The 22,551-nt window shown below is 42.2% G+C and overlaps 1 protein-coding gene across 1 annotated transcript in view; it reads left to right on the forward strand.

The window, feature by feature from the left end:
- LOC115571994 (protocadherin-16-like) overlaps positions 1-22,551 on the forward strand; it is an 82,562-nt gene that overhangs the window by 16,188 nt on the left and 43,823 nt on the right. The window lies entirely within an intron of this gene.

A 22,551-nucleotide genomic window follows, 5' to 3' on the forward strand; every position in this document is an offset into this window, starting at 1 on the left:
CATCCTGCAGACAGCTGGATTTTAAAGCAGAAAAATAGTCTTAAAAAGAAGTTGTCTTTCGCCTGCTGTTTTTGGATGTTGGCTGCTTGTGCATAAAAACTTGCATACAGCTGTACAGGATGCTGCAAGGAAGTGCCAGATTTCTGTTTCTGATAAAAAGATTATGTGGTATTGAATAGGTTGTATAGGCTTGTGTCCTCACCGATAACAGTTTCACCATTTTAGGCAGTATCGAATGCATCCCTGATACTGGCATTTGAATTGGGGCAACTCTTAATTATAAAAATTGATTAATGGTAGTCATTAATCAAGTAAAAATGCCAAACAACATTTTCTGGTACCTGGCTTAACGAGTGAGTTATCTATTTGTTATTTCAATACAGAATAAGAAAGCAAGAGAGAGAGAGAGGTGGAGAAAGAGGTTTGTGGGGTGAGAAGCTCCACTTTTACATTGCGGTTACCCAACGTTGTCTGTCTTGGCTTCAGACTGAGAGGCACCCAGGCGTGCCCCAACCAGACTCCAAGTCTGTGTGTACTGATGCTCCATGGTGGTCCTTGCTCACACTGTTGGTTGCGTATCTCGGAGCCTTCGCCACATTTACCAGAAACGCCCCTTGTGTTAGAAGGGAGGACATCTGTTATGCCTTATCTATTCTAAGGTTATGCATTCACTCTGCAGATTAGTTGTAATAAGGAGACAACTGCTTAGCTTAACACTGACGTCCTCTGAGTGCTGGGAGGTGCTTTAAAGATTTAGCGGGGGAACTAATTACCACAGGGTTGCGTACCTCATCCATAAGGCTAATTTGGTCTGGTGCTGCAGAGTTTATGTTGAGAGTGGTGTGCTGCTTCTTTTAACCAGCGTGTTGAAAGGCCAAATCTTTGTTTAGATTGTTGTATGAGGCTTGGTGCTGTGAGGGGCCTGGAGGCAGAGTCGGCAGCAGAGGGACTCTGCTGTAATTAGGCAGCGCTAGTATGTAGGAGTGCAAGACTGAAAATGTGTGATGTGGTATCAGAAAAGACGAACAAAAGACTCGGGACTGTAGGGTGTGTGTAAATGCGTGACTTGACGCAGAAAGGCTTTAAGGGGGGGAAAAATGTTCTAATCAGTGCCCTGGGTTCCTCCCAGAGCGTTTCACAAATGCATCTTCCAGGGCATCAACCCACGAGACTCGAGCAGGGAAATTTATGAAGCAGATATTATTTTGGCTGATTATGTCCAAACTAAAATGATTCACATCAATGCTCTGCAGCATCTTTCCATTCCAGCGTAGGTTAAAGGCTGGACATGCAGCCCATCTGATCCACTCTAGGCAGAACCATATTCAGTTGCAGGCCTTGGAATGTGAAGTGAAAAGTACTGACCAAACGTTTTTGTGTTTTTTTGAGTGGCTAAGGCACACAGAGGCTCTCTTTCAGGCTTTCTATCGCGGCTGATCACCCTCAGAGGATGAATGAAGAAATACTTTATGGTTAAGTTCCCAGAAAAGTGTGTATTGTCTGCAGCGGCCTCTGCAAAGTCAGCTCGCCGCTCAAATCAATGCAGACAAGGAGCCGGTCGGTGCAGTAGCCGGGATAATGGAGAAACAAGTTGTTGATGCTTTCAACGAGCCAATTCATCATCGCCAGTGCTAAAGGCATCCAGACATCTGGTTTCAGAAGCCGCCTGCAGTCCAACCTAGCTGTGTCTTTATTGAGGATCCTTGGAAATTATGTATAATCTGTTTCATCAGATCTTTGACGCAGGAGAAGCATCAAACCCCAAGTGCATTTCTGCAGTGTGCTTCAGTGTACTATATCATCGCCTATAGATCCTTCTGCCCTTCTTTACAACCAAGCAACCTCTCCAATCTCCTTTTCTCTGAGTGCTGCCCGGGTTACAGAGCAGTTTGGTGGGGTTTTGTTTCACGTTTTAGTTGTGGAATGGCTCGAGTACAACCTTACTCTCATGTGGACATGTACTGGTCTGTGGGGGTGTGCGGACGTGAATGATCTTGTTTTACAGATCTGTTCAGATCTTTGCTTTTATGCCAGCCGTGGGGAGAACTACAGATCACCTGCTGCCAATTTTTACTATCAACAATTTATTGCTTACAGGACCTGATTAGCCCAAACAGCGGATATGATGATTAATGTAGCAATTTGCCGTTTGTATGTGGAGTCACGGCATGCTGAAATAACACTAGCTCATTCAGAGATCTGCCTTTGTCCGGCTAGTTTTTAACTCTCCAATCAGAAATCAGTCAACAAATCACAGCTTGATTGCCTTGTTTCCTTTATGCCCCTGTGTTCAAGTACTACCGCAGTTTCCTACTGCTGATCACTCAGCAGGTTCTCCTCAAGGGCACCAAGGGTTTGAGGGAGTCGCAAGTCAAATTTTCACTGACATTTTCCCTGTCACACTTTTCCATCGATGTGCCAGCTGGTCTAACGTCTTGTCGACTTTAGTCATTTTTAGGGGTTGGACAACGCTGTGAACACAGGAGGCAGGTGGTTTCATCATCACAAGTATAACAAAAGCTTTGATAAATAATGAATACTGTTTTCAACCCAAGGGAAGCCATCAAGTGATGTTTTAAGTTGATTCTGACAACAATCGAAAAATCCCCTGGGCTCCATCCAATGTCGTCTCCAAAGCAAACGGAATGTTTGAAAAGACGGCTAAGTCGTAGAGTCTCATACTTATTGTGCTCCAGGACAGGTATTACTCTCACGCAGAAATTTCAATTTCATGGTTGTGGGTGTGGATGTAAAACCTGCTTCAGTACGTGTAGGATTTTCAAATTGTACATTATAATTCCAGCGCTGGATAAAACGTAACCCCCCCTCAGCGCTGTGAGCATCCTGTAATGTTCATGGTAGTTCTCTCTGCTGCATTACAAATGTCACTCAACAGTGTGCCAGAAAGAAATGAAAATGTCTGACAGCCAGGAAATTTGACTTTATACATCCTAACTCTACCCATATGCAAGCACAAAACATTTCATTTATACCACTCTGTGTAATTTGAGTGTTTAAGCTTTAGTTCACAATGCTTTGGCAGTCACCTTCTCAGCAAACAGAAGTGTAGGGAGTAGCTATAACATGACCGAGCAGGGGAAAGATGAGAAAATAATTAGCCTCCTTTTGTGGCTTTAAATCTGAGCCAGTTTCAGTCAGGGCTCTTCCCCTGTCACCATCCCTGTCATCGCTGCTGCTGCACCATTTTTTATTCATGGTCCTTTCCTCCCATGTTTTTTTTTTACCTTTAGCATACTAATTCTACACTTTAACAGGCTCAGTGGTATCTAAGTGATTTTTATTCTCCTGCTACCGTGAAGTCATATCTGAAACGTCGCCCCCATCAATATGAAATGAACTGCACAGAAGTCTTCTGCTCAAAAAACTGTTCTTCCTTTTTCATCTTTCCATTTTATTTGCTTGTGTATTTCTGAAAGGGGGGCTTTCTTTGGGAGACTTGTCCGAGACTCTCTCCCTCCTGCAGTTCTGTAAATGACTTGTAAACAGGCTGTTTAAGTGTGAAGTCACCCTTTGCCCTGTTGCTTCCGCTCTTTATTCATCACACTAACACACATATAATACACATAGAAGTATGGTGAATGATTTTGCTAAGGAGCTGGTGGGAGGGCACTGATGTTGTTGTGGGACTGGGCCAAGCTCCGACACACATCAAAATATAAGAGAGAAATTATTAAGAAACTTTCCCGTTTTTCATGTCAGACCAGTTTCAAATGTAGTTTTAGAACAATTGTCTATGATTTAAATATAATATTAAAATTTTACAATAACGCAATGATTTAGGCCTTTCTCTTCAGAAATCTCTCTAATTACTTGCAGCTATTTATTATGCATTAAGTTTAAGTTTTGAGATTCTAAAATTGGGAATGAAGAAAAAACAAACCACGTTGAATGAAAAGTTGTGTAGAAGAAAGGACAGCCCTGTGACCTGCGCTTTTCTGAAGAGACTGAGTGAAGAAGGTGGAAAATGATTGAAACAAATGGGGAATGTGGATGGAGGAAGAGTGAGAAAGAAAGCAGATGCTGAGAGGGGAAAGGAGGCGATTTACCTCATGCAGTGCGCATGCAAAAGAGGCGTGTAGATGAAGCTCAAATGGTGGTTTGTTACCATGGCAATATTGGGAAATAAGGGAGGGGAAAACAAGAAGCCCCATCGATTTCGTGGGCAGGTCATCATCCAAAGTGCCTGTTTCTCTGATGTATTTGCAGTTGAGTGTTTTCTTGCTAGGCTGAGGACAGTCCTTAAATGAATTGTGCAGAGGTGAACATATGAAACTCTGGAAGCTCAGCTTCTCTGCAGCTTGTACAAACACAGCGCTGGCCTTTTAAGAGTTAAGCTGTCCTTTCTCCAGAGTTCATCACTGTTTCTTTTTGGACTGTCTCGCTGTCTCGGCTATCATACAACATTATCAACACATCCGAGAGGTCTGGGGAACATGTAGCAGGGCTTGAGGATGTTTGTTTGGAGATAGGAACATCATGATCTCTTGGCTGGAGAAGGTACATTTGTCCTGGCGTATAAACACAGAGTATAAACTGAGCTATCCGATGAATCTATAGTGTATATCAACTGAGGTTTTCATTTGGAGGGGGAATTAGGGGGGTAGCAGAGGACTGAATATGTTTATTCAACATGTTAGCCCTCCTCACCCCCCCCCCCTCTCACATGTTGTCAGTGGCTGGGCCTCTGCATCTGTCATGCAGGACAGACATGGGGGGGGAGTTCACAAGGCCTTCTCTCTCCTAAACTCCAGCTCTGCTCAGACGTCTTTGTTCATGCTTTTTGTCTCACTGCAGGGACTTCCCTTCGCCCCATCCCTCCCAGCTCTCCTGGGTTCTGATAACACATCGGGGGCATCCCAACGAAGTGCCAGCACGATTAGATTCAGTTTGCCCTCCTTTTTCCACTTGGAAGGGAAGAGCTATCAGTCTAAAAAACACTTCCGGACTTCTCCCAGTAGGGCTGCCAGTTGCGAAAACGTTCGGCCTTTATCTCTCACAACTGAGCCATGTGAAGAAACAAGCACAAATCTGTTATCTCAGAGTGGACAAAGCCTATGTGGGCACTGTGGACAACAATGTAAACAGTTTAGGAGCGTTCAGCTTTCATTGGACTGACCAGGGTCTGTCTGAGAAAAAGTCTGAAATCTAAATATTTTTGAAATAGAAAGTTTAAATACTCCTGTCTGTCATGTGTTTGCTAAACAGAGGGGTGGGGCTTTATGCTTAGCTGAGACAATATAGTGCCTTATTAGTCGTAATTGAATGCGAGTATTGGGTTTTGTTACTGATGGGAAAACTGCACTACATGACAGGATGTAATAAATGAAATGTTATTAGTAAATTGCAAATTTTCCTAAAATTCAGCAAGGACAGCGCTGTAATTTTCAGCCTCCATTAAGTAGATTCAAGGGTTTACAGTTGTACCATTTACAGATGTCACGCTCATGAATTTAGGTTATATAGTATAAAGGTAGTCATTTATATTGTCTGGGAGTTTGGCAAAGTAATGTGCAAAGTTTCTTTGCAGCTTATAGATTTTTGTCCCTTCTTGTAGCTGAGGCAGCTAAATAATACCTGTAAAATATATCCCTTCTCCTTGGAGTTAGACTTAAGCCAAACAATATCTGTCTGGTGCATTTAGAAATGACTGTAAAATATAAAGAAATGTGTTGTGTAAGGAGATGAGAGAGATGAACTGTGCAGCAGTTTGCGTGCCAGCGTCTTCTTTTCTCAGTCTGGGAAGGTGGGACAGAGCTGCAGGATTTGGCCAGTGCCTGTGCAGTAGGAGAAGGGTGCATCAAGACGAGGCCAAAGCACACAAGCTGAAAAGAGTTTTGGCCCGGACGAAGAGACAACGCTTCAATCACGGCAGATCCCTACTCAGTGAACAGTGGGATCTGAGAGCAATCCATGATTTAATTGACCTCATTTTTCCTGTGTGTGCTTATGATTGAAGTCATAAAATTGGTCTGCTAATGATATTTTATGACAGGAGAAGTACTTAAAGATGGCAGCTTACTGAAGCAAATTGGGTTGCATTCATGCAAGTCACCTACACACTTCAGTAGTACTGTAAAGAGAAGACTAAACCGTCTAAATCCATTAGAATGAACTTCTGTAGATGTTGCCTTGTCTCCATGTGGCCGGTAGGGGCAGATAGGCCAACCGAGAGTGAGTGAAGTGAATTTTCATTCACCCAGTGCAATAACTCCGTTCTGCGTGACTTTGGACGATGGGGGGACTCCTCCAGGAGGAGCTGGTTTGGCTTGGACTCTGTCTGAATGGAAATGAGGAATGAACTCCTTTAAGTCACAGGCCGTGATTATGGAAATAAGTATATGAGGAAAGGAGTATTTACAACAACTGTCCCAGTGGATGTTCTGTGTAACTGTGGCAAGTGCTGCAGAGTTGGCGATGCAACTTCCAGGCCTTTGTAGAGCATTTTAACCACTTAGGTCATTTGTTATTTTCTAGAGAGCCTCCTCTCATCTGTGCGAGCAGCGCTACCATCTGGAGCACTAGTACTTTGTTGAAATTGCCACTTTTTAAATACTCGGCTGATTTATTATAAACCACACTGAAGTGGTTCATTCTTTTTTCCTTAAAGTGAGTGGGTTCATTTCCCATAATCTCTTCTTTGTGTTTGCTGAATAGAGCGATTTAAATGACCTTACCGATATTTTTTCAACTTTAAGCCTCTTAACTACCTCTTAACTTGAAACAATTTTTGGGACCATTTTCTGATATATGCTAAGGTATACTGTGTCAGATTTTTGGCTGTTTTTTTTCCCATCATTCTAGGCAGCCAGCGGTTTCCATTCGAGTACGAAAATAAATTGGCACAACTCGTGAGTTGTGTAATCCAATACAATTCGGTCAAGTCAACGTAATTCTTTGTTAATGTCACACTAACGTTGCATAGCAATGAGTTTAAGTGCAGATTGATTCGAAAACTTTGCACCGCATTACAGGATTAATACAAAAATTGCATACTTGATGGATTACACAACTAAACCGTGTTTGAAGAGGCTGCAGATTTATTTTCATAATATATGGAAATAAATGGAAGCCAGTGGAGGCTGGGAACATGAGAGAATGTACACTAAAAGTTAAAATTTACAGAAGCATGTGTGCTGTGATATAGACTACATGTGACTGCAGTAAGTGAGCTAGAGCATAAAACATCTTTTTGATTTTCAAAGGGATGATTGAATCAGGGTTGTTGTAAAAAGTCCACTTATCCTTGGAAACATGTCTCTCTTAAGGCAACATCTTGCTCATGAGTCATAGCTTTTTGTGCTTTTGTAGGAGGAGACTTTTTCTTTCACGATCGCTCCTAACTGGCAAGCAGCTGTGATAGTTCTGATACCACCTCTCTTTTTACCAGTTTGGCTCTTTGTCTGTTGTGATGTTCATTACTGGTTTGATGTAATGTAATAAGCCTCATTAATTCGATCCCAGTGGTCCTCTCCTCAGAGGGGCGAGTGCTGGATTTGGTGTGGTCTCCCCGAGGCTTGGGTGGTATGGTGAAAGGGATTAATGGTATGACGTCAGAGTGCTCTGACTGGAAAGAGTGGCATGATATGCTCACATAGCTGTGTTCACGCTGGACACTAGGTTAGTTTCCAATCCTTGCTTAAGCTTGGGAATCTTCAGATGTGGGCACTGAAGGAAGCCAGTGGAAATGAACACCGTGGCAGTGGTGTGCTCTGTGGATGAGAGAGAGGAAATTGCATGCTCATACAGCACCAAACTAATTCAGGGTTTTCAAATCCCTTCCAGGCTCACCAAAGAAGACTTTATTATATAACTCACTACCTTTGTGTTCTTTTCCTTCGCTCATTAGATATACGCAAACAAAGAACAGAGCGGAAACCTTGTTTTTTTTTAAAGCGGAGTGTCAGACTAGATTGATGGATCAACCATTTCCCCATATTCTCGTGCTATTCTGCAAAGTAAATTATTCAAATGAATTCAACTCAGCCAGGACAGCTCACAGAATACGTTGTGTGAAGCGTCTTTTTTGAGATACAGAGCTCATTTAGCTATGGTTGTTAGCAGAGTGATGGGTGATGCTGAGAGGAAAGCAGATTGGTTCTAAATAAATCAAATAATTCCTTTATCTCTTGCCAAGAATTTCTGAGTCTGACTTCGCCTTTTATTTAAAAACTTGGCCTCGAGCGCTCAAGAAAATATAAAAAGTCCCACACCTTTAGTTGTGTTTGAGACCTTAATTGCGGTCATGCCCCCTTTTTTCACCCTCATAATACTTACTGTAGTTACTGTTTGTTCTCGTCTAGAGTTCTGGTAACCTGTCCTCATTAGGGTTTATTTACAAGTATGTCAATATCCTCATTGCAATGTTTCTTTTAACCCGGAGTGCTAATGTGAAGCGAGGGTCGCTTTAGAAGACCAGTCTAGACCCCTTTCACTCTGCGAGCTTACTGTTGCCAGGCTGTTAAAAAATGCCAAAGGAGTTGCCACAATGTGCTTGTATAGAATGGCTTATGGCACAAACACGGCACTGTCTGTCTGTTGATGTGGGACAGCTGCTTTATGATGGTAAACTCCTTGCCTGAAAGCTGAGGACCCCCTGCTAATTCGCCAGCACAACCACATTGTACGTGAATTGACTCAACATGTTGGATTAGCTGGTTAAATACAGTGATCCTTTCCCTCAAAAGTACAATCCTGACATTTAGGGCGTTAGAATACCAACAAAGACTGTTCAATCTTTCTCAGGCCTTTCTTTTCTTGTTTATTCTTGGCCCAGTGTGAGGAAGATAGCAACCTGCATGTTAATTATGCTTCTCAGTGCAACTCTATGGAAGAAGTTACATGTTGAGATTAAATTAAAGTTTCATGGAGACAAACAAGAGAAACTGAGCAGTTTCTGGTGTACAATGCCTCTGTTGTTGATACAGATAAATAACTTTTGTGCATATGGATTAAAGCACTTTGAATATATATACTGCATGGATTGTGCCAAACCAGTGACAGGGAGCTCTTGCCATTTTGGCAAGTGTATGCGCAAAATAAATACAGAAAGACAGAAAGGGGAAAAAAGCAAGTGAATATTGGGATCCAAACCAGAAACCGAGCCGCGCAGTTTTTTTTCTTCATTTTCCTCTGTCATGCATACAGGCTGAAACACATCTCAACACCATGGAAGAAAGGGACAGCGGTAAAGAGATAGACAGAGAAGGCAAAAGTGGAGGGCTAAAAAAAAAAAAGAGAGCAAGAGAGGTCTGAGTAGGGGAGAAAAAAAAATGCAAGCGAGAAAATGGAATAAAAATAGGCTCATGATGGAGCTGGTGTCTCGATGAGGCAGCCCACTAACCTCAGAGGCGCCACACTCCATGGCTTATCCCGGCCCAGTGAAAAGGAGGGGCCACACCACAGATCTTTCTCACTGCCAAGGCCCCAGCGCCAGGCCGACTCTCTCTCTCTCTGTCTGGTCGTGGAGGGGCCAGGCATCTAGGAGTAAGGCAACAAAGCTCGACTCCCCTCTCTGGATGACCAAGCCAACCCCTCACGTTTCAAAGAAGGAGCAGTGAAGAGCTCCCAGCCAGGTGTCACATCAGACCTGCAGGGGTTTTTATACCATGTGTGTGACTGCCGGGATGGTTCTGTTGGTTTAGAAAAGTTGACTCAGTGTGGGAGCCGCTTGCTACTGAGTCAGAAGCCTGACATTTGAACTGACAAGGCAGTATGCCTGCATGCTGCAGTGTAGGTCGCATCAATCACAGCGAGTTGTGGGCCGACGGAGCAGACATGATTTTGGCAGGAGGTCAGTGGCCTGAGAGTGAAATTCCACAGGTTTACCATCACTTCCTTTCATCCAGTGCTCTCCAGTTGTATGGCTGCCAAAGTGAGTCTGTAGTAGTAGAAACATTTAAAATTCAGGTGATGCACCTGATCAGTTTGAAAAAATCAAATCATAATCCAGACTTCTGATCTGTTGAAGTCACTTCATCTTTGTACAGGCAGTATCAGATGCCTGAGGAGGCCAGAGATTTCCGATTTTTGAATAATGTTTATGCTTCACAGAGTCATTGTAAGTAAAATCCCTTCAGTTCTGATCTATCAGGAAGTCTACACTGTCATGTGGGAAATATTGACAGACAAAGAAGGGAAGAGAACTTGACAGCTTGACACACTCGCTCATCTGGACGATATTCAGAGGAAAAATATTTTCATAACTGTTTTAAATTTTACATATTAAGCGGATTGAGGGGACTGTACACACAGTTCTGAAACATCTGGATTGCATTAGTTGTGTCTTATAAAGGCCTTTGTGCTTCTTTCGACTTGTCACTTCTGCAGTCAAAGAAGTGTACATGAAATATGAACAAATAGACAGGGTGTTTCATTGTTTATTTTTCTTCCTCCTTGCATCGTCCCCACGTAAGGGAAGTACATGCAGTATAATTAGATGGCTAAGATTCGAAACCTATGTTTTTCAAAGCCACAGGGGTTTGAAATTTGCTGAATGGTTGCATTGCTCAGTTATTCTATATCAGGAATTTGTAAGTTGAGTCTTCCTTTTGTAACCAAAGAACTTCAAGATTACAGTCTGATGTTATTGTGATTGAATCTCTGCTCACTTCCTTTTGCTACAGAACAAAGATGAAATGTTGAAGCACTGAAGTAGGATATATATTATTCTTTTAGGATCCGTTTTTGAAGGGGAAGGTTCATACCTTTGAGATTTTCTTCAGGTTTATTTAAAGTCGATACGGATGGTCATATTACAGTAATACAGACGTTTTTTTTTTCCAGCTTCTGCAAAGTGAGCGATGTTCATACAGAAACGCTGTATTTGAACAGGTGGAATAGATGTGCGTAGTACTTTAGATCCTTGGATTTAAATATCTCAAAACATGAGTAACATGATGAATCAAAACATTTTTACACCAAACAAGTTACAGTACATTTAATGAACGTACACATTCCAGTGCCACGCTGGGGTCTCCACCACTACGCCTGTCTTTTCGCCAAGACAAGTGAACGTCTGTTATCATGAAAAAGCTTTTTCTTCCAGTTAAAAAACATTTGTATTTTTCCATTTCCTGTCAGATTCCGTTTGGGTGACCTCACCTATTTGGACTGCACAGCATTTATTATCCCACCTCCCACATATTGAGATGACGTCTCGCATTTTGATTGACTACTTTGCAAAAGTCAACCCAGTGCAGGACTGATGCATTGTTAAAATATTTTTTATATCCAGTGTCTCTGACGACCACATGAAAGGCTGTCATCATGGAGCTATTTCATGTCAATCAAACTGAGCAACTGTGTGTCAGGTGCAGGATACCTTTTCACAGATTTTTGCCGCCTACGCTTTGCCAAAGGGGAAAGTTGGAGGTCAACAAAGCGTCACAAGCGATGCAGATTAAGGTGGAATATAACGGAAACTATCTCAAAGAAATGCAGAAACAGTAAAGATTGTGAAATTACCAATAGCTGTATGAAGCTGGTGGAAGGTGATTATCAGAATTCTTTTGCAAAATTTGCCAGACTTACAGTGTGATGCAACACAGCACAAGAAATATGTGGCTCTAAAAGACATATGCAATCTATGGATGAATTACTTAAACCAAGACCACTGCCAGAATATGAGTGTAAGCAGACTATTATGCAAAGCCACCAGGGCTGTGAAACTTTACTTAGTGTGGGAGTTGGAGAGTTACATTTAAATAAAATATATTTTATTTGTGTCCTGCACAAGGCCGAAAATCTAACCTGTATATTGTCCTGCTGAATCAGCCAGAGTGCAAAGCATGGAGATGTTTCAAGCAAACAGGCAGAAAGTCACATTTCCAGCATTCTCCTTGACAGACATACTCTTTTTTTTTTTAGGCCTTTTATGGCTTTATTGATAGGTCAGCTGAAGATATGACAGGAAACGGGGAGAGAGAGGGGGAGTGACACGTAGCAAAGGGACCTGGGCCGGGAGTCGAAACCCAGGTCCGCTGCAGAGCCTTGGCACATGGGACGTGCGCTCTACCAACTGAGCTAAACGGCGCCCCGACAGACATACTCTTTGTCCCATAATGAGTTTGCGGGGATCTGGTTATTCTAGACTTAGTGACTCAAAAACCAAGACCAAATGAGAGCAACAAGATTGTGCTGAAAAACACTTTTGTAAAGCTTAATTTTTCAATTGTCTTTGAAAAATAGTTAACCATGACCATAAAATATGTTTCTTTAGGCAGCTAGGGAGAAGACTTTTATCCAATATTGAATGTTTTTTGTTCAAAATTCTCATTAGCCATTTGGAGCAAATTAAGTTCCGTGTCTGTCCATGTCACACTGGGGTTCTTTATTTGGTGTGGTCCGTGATAACACTCAAGACTGCAGAGTTATAGCTTTATTCAAAACCGCCCAGTTTGCACTCCAAGACCTTTTCATCTGGTAACAATCTCCCCGTGAGCAGTTTCAGCCACCAAAAGCCCAATCCATCAGCCACTGTCATGTGCCGCAATGAAATGTGAAAGGAAGTGTAAATGCAGAGAGGCCTAATGCTCTTTTAAAATGGAAAATACCAGTTTAAACTTGTGTAATTGCTTTTTGGAAGAGCTGGAAAATGAGGGAATCAATTCAAAATTCTCCTTATTCATTTCAAGATGAACATGGAGCATTACATGAGCCACATTTTGTCATTTTAAACTCACTGCCTGCTCATTACTCTTAAAATAACAGTGGGATTATAACTACATATGTTAATTTAATTTATACACAAGAGACTGGGTTTAATTGGTTCCTCTTTCATGTTTTATGAGACTATCACCACAGTGTGTTTTGGTTTAATGCAGAAAATGAGCAGCAGATTCCATAAAGTCCAATGCAAACAGTGAAAATAGGTGCTATGTGCATGCAATGTAAGTGATTGTTGCCAGATTACGCGCACCATATGTATTCCTTTAAGAAGCAAAGCGTATTTCCTTTTTGATGAATTCCTCCCAAAGTCATCTCATAGTGCTGCCATATTTACCCAGGCCAGCTAACTGGTTCCATGCTTTTCAGTTCAAATTGTCTTGAGCCGATGGACACATGATAGCAGCACTGCAGGTCAAAGAAGGACAGGACAGCCTTCAGCTATCCCCCACACATAAAACAAATCATATCCGCTCAACTCTAAAGAGTAAGACCGGGGATAAAAGGTAATATTGACTGTCTGTCTAAACAGATGAAAAGCAGTCATAGGGCATGCAGCCTCCTCACTCCTGCCCCGAGCATCGGGCACACAGTCAACGCTGCAGCACGTCCCCTCGCAAAGGTCAATGGAGGGCTGCATCGTGGGATTATGGGATGCAGAGTGTCTGCCATTACTAGACTGAGAAAAGGAAATGAGAGGTGTCTAAATAAAGCCAGTTAAAATGAGTCAGTAGAAAAGTGACCAAGACTCTCGCTTCACTCACTTGAGGTTTGAGATGAGATGAAGTGATACCCTGAAAAGGATAATACAAAGAAGTGGGGGGGGGGGGGTGCAAGAAAAGTGAAAGATTAAAGCTACAGAGAGGGAGAGAGAGAGAGACAACCTTGCAAATCACAGCTGTTGGAAACACAAGCCGACTCACAGTTTTTTCACCGTTATTGAATGTCTCCTGTGGAGAGATGAGAGCTGTGGGGTTAGAGTGTTCTTCTGACAGAGACAAGATAACCACGAGAGTCCACGCCGAAGCAAAATAAACAAATTCTGGAGTTTGCTGTGTGCTGAGTGTTTGTTTATTTCACCTTCTCTACTGCTTTCAGCCCGGTCGTCTGAATAAATGTTTCATATCCATTTCCACAGATATGATGAATCTTTATATTTCTTCAAGTTCAAACGTTTCATTTCTTGTGGTTCAGTTTTAAATTGTATGTTGTGACAATAATGTGCATAGAGTCCGGTTAGGTTAAGGCACAGGCAGCGGTTTCACTCCTTTTCTATAATAGTTGAAAGGCTGCTTCGGACAGTGGTCTCAGGCTCGCTAGCTGTTTCCCCGAGCTGTCACGCCACCGTCATGAACCCCATCTCCAAACTTAAAAGTCAGCTCATAAACTGTACATAAAATGATCTAAAAGGGATTATGAGACGTACACATCTCAACGTATCAGTGGTCAAGGTCAAGGTCAAGGTAAACTTTATTATCCCACAAGTGGGAAACTCATGTGGTCACCATTGCACATTACAAACAACAACACATACATAACGTGACAACATTTATTCTGGTGACTGGGCTAATTGTTTGAATTCCGATAACTTTTCTTTTCTTTTACTGATGCATCTGGAGGAAGACAAATGGCAAGAATCAGGCTAAATCTTCTGACCATCAGCTGCAGGCGTCCTTGATCAGAAAAATGGTTGGTGGACCAATTGTAGCACATCACATCACCCTGATATCCCAAAGTTTTAATCCCTTGAAATTACGCTGATTTTCAGAGAGGACTATGGACTATCATAAATGCTATCCGTGCTACAGTTTTATTTGTTGCTTCTAGCTAATGCTGATAAATCTATAAACACGGGGGTTATGCTTAATCTGTAGTTTCATATAATTCTCTGTTAACATTGGAAAGCAAAACATACACCAAGTAACATCTAAATCCCTTCTTCCTTCTTAAGGAGGCTAATGTTAATCCCTTGGAGCCTACAGTGAGATGCAGCATCAAATCTAATCTGTGCTTTCATAGTCATGTCACGGGAGAAACATAAAGATGTGTCAAAGATGACGCCTGTGCTTCATTACGTGATCAGCAACACAAAATAATTGACTTCTTTTGTTGCCCTACAGTTACACAGCCATGTATTGTATGTGAAGGGTGGTGTAGGTGACTACTTCAGTTTGGTTTCTTGTGGATATATATGACCAGAAAAGTCAATGTTTGCACTTTATGCTAATTTTATCGATTGACCCCCTTTGGTCATCTCTGTTTTCTCATTTGCATAACTGTGAGTGGGTTTACTAGGGTGAAGTGAGGTCCAGCAAGTAGCCAGCAGTAAGCAGCTGCTTCTCATCTTTCTCTACAAGCATGTGTGTTATGGCTCCGCTCTGATTGGGTATCACGTAACCCCCGTGAATCTCCTGAGCCCTTTGAGACTGCATAGGCACTGCCTGTTTTATTATTGCACCACAGAGCTCTCGGCATTTTGAAGAATAGCTTTTGGAAGAATGTGTTTTAAACGCATATCTGTCTCAGTTATGTGTTGCTTTAAGCAGGCTGAACACTGTGTAAGTGTAAGGAACAGGGGGACGTGTATAAATGTTATTGACGGTGAATAAATGCAAGGCGTTTTCCAACAAGTGATCAAAAATTCCGTCTTTGTTTAATTGACTGATTTGCAGTAATAACAGTGCAGTAAACTTGTATTGGACGGGAGCTTCTTTCAGTCTTGCATGTCAGAAACACTGTTTATAAAATCCAAATTTAATTCCAGGCCTCAGCTAAAGCCCAAAGGAAACACAAGTTGGCGAACTACGTTGTGTAAGTTCACCACTATTGCACAGCAACAACTCAGCCACCATTTAACATGACATCTCCATTTTCAGTGATCCCATCTTGCTGGGAGCTTTTCTCCCTTTTCCTCTTGTCAGGGGTCACTCGCTGAGATATAAACCTGGTCTCTTGCCAGGCTCAGGCTTATATCTGTTTCTCTGTTTTGGAAGCTGGCCCTCTTTGTGGCTCCTCCACTTCCCGCATCCTGCACGACAGTCCTTAGGTTGTTTGTGAAATGGAAGTAGTGCAGGACTCCTCTGGGACGTAACAGAGAAGTGAAGGTCTGTATCCCCCCTCACCTCTGTGTTCCTGCAGAGTCCCCTGTGGCCCACTGAGCGCTGGGCTTGCTCTACTGGTCTTTAGGCTTTTTGTGTGTGTTTGTCCGAGAAAGAAAGTGGTCTATACGTCTGTGTGTTGAAGGTGGGCGTTTTTGCTTTTTTGCTTTGGAAGTAGATGTCACATTGAGTTAGTCCAGCAGTCTGCTGAAGTCTGGCTAGACTGGAGAACAATATTTTTCCAAGATTGCCCTGGAGTGCCAGTAGCCAAAACGAAGGGATGCTGCCGTCTAAGCTTCGGCACATTCGTCTTGTTGCTCTGCATGATCGAGCCTCCATCTTTTTACTGTATCCTTACAACTGGTTAAAATATGCACATTTCCATTTTTACAACTGCACATTGTCTGTGCCAGCCTCAGTCGCACTTTTCCCCTTTTATTACTGTGAGCTGCAGCGAGGTTTGCATACTGTTATCCTTATCTGCAGCATGCACCAGGCAGACTGCAGGAATACTGAAGGGTAGTTCAATTTACTGTGGGTAAGATATGTAATATATCTCCAGCACATAATTTGTGTGGTATCATTCGAAAGGGATTTTAGCTGTGCTTTGTACAGTATCTCAAATTACACCACACTAGAGTTTTCCTCCCTGTCCAGAAGCTCAATTACCTTTCAGGCTTGTTTGAGCTCATCAGATGTAGAAGCAAAGATTTTCTTTTCTGGAAAAAATTAAGAATCCATTTATAACAATAAAATAAACATGTTCTTGGACGGGACATGAGGCAATGCTTCACCAGAGGGAAATTAGCCTGCCTAATTTGTTCTCAACAAAAGATTATGGACGTCCCACATTCCTTGGCAAGGCATTGAATCTATAGCATGTGAAACTGAAGAATGTGATTTTTGTAGCTGGCATGAATGAGGACTTGTTTGGTTCTGAAGTGAAGGTCCACCCAATCCCACAGTACTCATGCTATGAAATCCAATAGTTCCCATGTTGATTTCCTTCCTCCTATTTTAAGTAGAAATAGAGAAAGTGTTGCAGACAATCATACACACCTCCAGTGGTTGACTGATTTGGGCTGGCTAGGGGGTTTCTCTGGGCAGCAGAGCTGTCACAGCCAAGAATTGCACAATGCCCAGGTGGGAGTATCTATGATCTGGGCCGAGGCAGGGAAGGACAATACTTGGGTTGCCAGCTTTAGCGAGAATTCCATCAACACCCACATGTCGCCTGTCAGCTGCACTAATCTGAAGCCGACAGTTGTAAAAATATGACTGTTAGATGATAGATCCCCCTTCATTGACTCGGTCTATGGGAGTCCCCCAGCTTAATCCTGCAGTTGTTCCCCTGATTGAAAACAAATGCATCCTTCATCACTGCTGTCATCGTAACCAGAATTCCTTAGAACAGCTTCGACTATAGAAAACATTTTGACAAATGTAGTATTGATTGGTTGTAGTTTGAGTGTGATTTTGAACACTGTTCCTTTATCTCTTGGTGAACTAGTTATATTAAGATAGGTGAAGTGAAGTCAGTGCAGCAGAATGTTACTGGCAGCTGTTTTTAATTGATTTTTGAAACACCAGGTGCGTAAGACTTCTAGGATACAAGAAAAGACAGCAGTAGTGCGGCCAGGATTAAATTCTGGCAGAGGCAAAATACATATTTAGGCATGAAATCGTCTTTTGAGTTGCAAGAATATAAATCAGCGACACTTCCCAGTTCTTGTCTGGACTTAGATCAACAGTGTGTGTAAGGCCAATGGTCAGGGGTCAGAAGGAGGCCAACAGTAGGCTCAGCAGCTCTACATGGCCTGAAACAGCAGTAAATCAAAGACATACTCACTACTCAAAGTTTTGCTCCAAGATTCTCAATCAAATCACGTTCCTAGAAGAAATTCAACACTGAGAGGGTTTTTCCTCAAGTATTCCACCTTGACTGCTCTCTGCAGTGTGACTTTCGTCTTTTCATCTGGGGGTCTGGTGTGATCTGTTAAAACCATCAGTCCAAGGAGGCCTGTGGCTCTTTGTCTGCAGAGATATGTCAAACTGTTAGCAGTGTATGGTCTATTGGCACATAACATCCAGCAGAGAATTAAAGCCTGGGCTTCAAAAGAGAAACCACTAAAAGGCTGACAGACAAAGAGAACGGAGTCCCTAAGCCAATAACCATGAAGGCTAGACTTTGACGTTCAAACAAAAATAAAGTCAAATGGTATTAATTTGCAGATCAATGCCTGGCACAATGTCTTTTTTTTTTTTTTTTTTTTTACATGTTAAGAGGGAATACTGGGAAAGCTACTGAGGCACTGGCATTTAGTTCTGAACAGCTAAAGAAAAAATGAAATTTCTCAGGGCCCTAAATCAGATGTTCAGTGTCAGTGATCAGTGGCCATATAATTCTGTCCTTAAAAACAGAAAAACAAGTGATAAACTATAATAACATCTTTTGAAATAGGTTGTTTGTGAGCTGGGACCATTTGGGGATCCTTTAATAGATCACAGTGGCTCGGGCCATACATACAGCATTTGTCCCATGCAGAGGAAGTCACTGTTCTGACAGAGAGGATGGCAAACGAATTGACCAAACCAAACGGATGCCTGGATGTCCCAATGACTCTACCAGAAGCAGGGGGGGAGAGAAAGGTCAAGATGCTATAGTAAAACGGATTTTACCTTTGAAAGATGCTCCTTCTTCGTAATACACAGTATCTGTGCATTCAGAGCCTCCAAACACCTGCTATCAACATAGAGTGGTCACCTCAGAGTAAAAGAAATACATGAAAGAAGGTTTTTGTTCTTTCATCCTTTGTGGAGTCCTCGAAGCATTAAATAAAATCTCGACATACTACAGTGGGCCTTGGCTTTGTTGGTTTATGTATGGGTGGTTTGTTATTTCCGTTGCCTCCCCCTGCTTTCCAGATCCACATCCTCTGTCCTGACTTTGTTTGGCAGTGCATATTGTTGTATCGCTTGTGGTGTCAAGCAGCAGGTCCACCAAAGTTATCCAGAAGCCAGGCCTGGAACCGTGAGAAAAGACTGCTGTGTGATTGGATTAGCTTTTGAGCGCCACGTTGCTTAATTAATGAAAATGACCCAGGAGCAGAGAGTGAAGCCATTGTCTGCACAGTGACAAAGTCCCTGCCCATCAACAGTATCCTTAACAGGATTTCACAAAGTATGCCAGGCGTTCTTAATTTGTTGGCTTGGACCACTACAGAAGGGCCTGGCAGCTGAGATGATGTCTGCCTTTCACTTTGCAGTGGCAGAATTTCAAACACGACAGCCCACGACAGGGTTTAAAAAAAAGTATAATTAAGAATTATTTTTCGCCAACTGGTAGCCGAGCCTTTCCACTTTTTTTCCCTGTAAAAAAATGCCGTTAAGTGATTTAACCTTCATTTCCATTTAGCCAGTCAGCAACTCACACCTGCAGATTATGGCTCAGTTCACTGCATTCACAGCACATGTGAACAGTAGCCATGGCTCACTTGAATATGTGTAAGCCCCTCCCTCTGTCCAGCCTCCATTCATCCCTCGTCCTTTAACTCTCTATTGAAGAGGGACGTAAATGTGGGCTGGTATTATGAGGGTGACGACCCCGCGGGGTCTTCTGAGAGGTTCAGCAGAACCAATGTGACCAGATTAGTTTGCATTCCTCAGTGCTGAACGGCTCTCTCTGGAAACTATTACCTGGAATTACCTCAAATCAAAGGCTTCTTCCTATTATCTCAGCAGGATCAGTCAAAGCAGACCACTCTGTGACTGCTGGCTAAGATGTTAAAATAACAACACTGCATACCTGTTCCCTTGACAACCTAAATGTGTCTGTTGAATTAGTCGACCAAAATGAAATTCTCACAAAGTAATCGATCAGTCTTGTGAAATATGTTGTGCTGGTATTGTCCTTTTATTTTTCGAACAAACGCACACAACACGATAATTGCGTTCCAGGTACTCTTACTAAGACAACTTTTTCAACAATAACGGCACACACACATGCAGACTACAAAGACCCACACCTGTCAGTCTTTCTGCGCAGCCTCATGTTTCAATCACCGCTAACGCCTACTGACACTGGCTAAATATTCCCAATGGCCCACCCGCTCATCATGTTGACGAAGACGTGTCAGACACAGTGGTGTGTTTTGTGTCTGCAGTCGGTCGAAGACAAAGACTGACTTTTGTGCCCCAAATAGACTTCTAACAGGATAAATACTATTTATAAAAGGGACACTCAGGCATGGGTTCAAGCAGTTGTTGTGAATCTGAGTGAATGTGAGTAGTGTAATTTCTGGTGAACTGGATGACAGTGTGAAGGTTCTTACAGTGTCTTTTTGTGGTAGCCAGCTTAACTGAGTAACTGTTCAATTATCACAGTCTGTATTTAACTCATATGATTTACTTTGTAAGAGGAAAAAAAACAAGCAAATACTGGAAATATCAGCGATTACAGAGTGGCCAGCATGAAATCTCAGAAATCTCGACACAAATTGAACTTTACTGACCATTAATGTTTACAGTGGCTGACTGTTATTGGGCCACCTAATATGAATGCATGTGTTTTAAGTTCCTCTTTGATGTTTCTGAATCTCATCTGAAATTTGGTAAAGCATGAAAACTGCCGCTTTCTTCTTACTGCTTTTCCACCCAAGCCTTTTGTTTTTCTTCTCCCCCCCACAAGCGTCGTGGGTTTCAAGTTTCTCCTGGGCTTACAAGGATCTGGAAATATCTGAGCTTTTAACTGCATCTGGAACTCGATCTTCACGTGCTGGTTTTTGGTTAGGTCAATACAGTGGACTATTTACAACTTGTTTTTTTAAAATAACCTTTCATGATTATAAATTGAATGCTTTATTTTATTCTTAAGGAAGGAAAGGAGAAACAAAACAACAGCAAAGGAAACAAGCAAATCCTCTGCTCTACAGTCACTGAGGTACACAGTTTAAACAATGGCAAGGAGAAAAGTAATAAATGAATTAGATCTCCATTTGTTTCAGCTTTTTTTGTGGGCTTCTGACAGTCTGCGTTTTTGGAATGGTGTTGAGTCCCAGGCTGCTTATAGTTGGACCTCTCTTTAGGGAGGAGAACAACAGCTCAAAGACAAATGATCTACTCGCTCCATAGTGCTACAACCAGAGTTCCCGGGCAGCTTGCCCATACAAGAGAATTTCTAGTTCTCTGGGTGCAAGAGCGTTTCATAAGATCTTTGGGTGTGTGTGTGTGTGTGTGTGTGTGTGTGTGTGTGTGTGTGTGTGTGTGTGTGTGTGTGTGTGTGTGTGTGTGTGTGTGTGGTGGAACTTAAATGTGATTGAGGCTGAGCATGTATACAGTGCTGGTGGACAAAGGCACAGAAAACGTAGCTTTCACTTTATACAAATGCATACTGAGAAAGTGAAAATTCTAACAATACGTGGGAAAATCGACATCTTGCTTCCATTGTTTTGTCCTCTTTATCTTACTTTTCGAATAAGCCGGCATAAAAACAGGAATGGTGTTTAATTTCCCCTTTGATAAGATTGGCGGGGAACTCTTACTTCTTCTTTGGTCTCCCTCCAGTAGGCTTGTGTGATAGGAAAAGTCCTAATCCCCCGGAGTAAAAGGCTCTGTTGTGGGGCAAAACTCCATATGGTCACAAAGTGTGTGGATCCTGAGTCATGCCTGCCGGTTTTTAATAGGATCACCAGAGTACAATGGTCTTTTCTCATATTTATCATAATTTGCATACATGTTAATGTGTCATGAAAATGTCTTATGACTAATGGGGAATTATCCTGTAATTTTGTATCTGTATGAGTCCATAGAGATATGCTTTTGTTACACATTTTGGATAATGAGTTCATGGCAGCACAATGTGTGGCGGTGCTCTTTTAATCATAAGCCGAAGTGCTCTAAAGAGCTCAGCGGTTCACTGGTTTCAGTGAGAGCAGACAATGACTCATCATAGCTCAGCCTGAACCCTCTTTTTTGTTTTCCCAGCAAGGTGTGAAAAAAGTTTTTACTACAGGAACTCAGCATTCTGTGTCCAACACCATCAAGATGGGAGTAGTGCATAGGCTTTATTCCCCTGGTGGTGATTTTTAAGTCACACCACACTTGGGGTGGAAAGAGCACGTACAACCCACCAACGATCTACTGTTTAAAATGTACATCATAAAAATGTCAGTTAGAGAAAAAACGCATTTATCATTTCGCATGATCCCACCGGAAAACGTATTAGAAACAAATGGGTCCAGAATCCGGAGGGATGGAGCCTCATAGTTCACGGTACCTGACACCTATAGCTACTATCCCAACCTATAGCTGCCTTATAGTAACCTAGCAAGTGTCTCTCTGTAATCTAAACAGCTGTGGTGATCACACAGAGACACATTGATGGGGGAGTGTTTGCTTTCAAAACAGCTCCGACCCAGGTGTGAAGCTGATGAGTGTGACTCTGTGTTTGGTGAAAATGTTTAAATGAGCTGAAAGTATCTGAAAGACAACAATGGTTTGCAGGTGTCGTGTTTTTAGTGGAACGCATGTTCACAGCCTTGGACTTACCTTACGAAGTTATGTTTTGTGTAAACCTGGGATAGACTTTCCTACTTCAAGTGTGATATACATGAAGAAAATCAATCTTTGGATAGATTATCTTTTGAATAGTAATCTTATAAAATATATCTTTACAAACAACATAAAAGTCAAATGCCGACACCTGAGCCAACTCTGAAGAAGAGTCGAAGGTGGACTGAGCTGAGATTATTTTGTTACATGTAAAAGATGT

The sequence above is a fragment of the Sparus aurata genome, chromosome 2 (genome assembly GCF_900880675.1).
Source record: "Sparus aurata chromosome 2, fSpaAur1.1, whole genome shotgun sequence".
Classification (NCBI taxonomy): domain Eukaryota; kingdom Metazoa; phylum Chordata; class Actinopteri; order Spariformes; family Sparidae; genus Sparus; species Sparus aurata.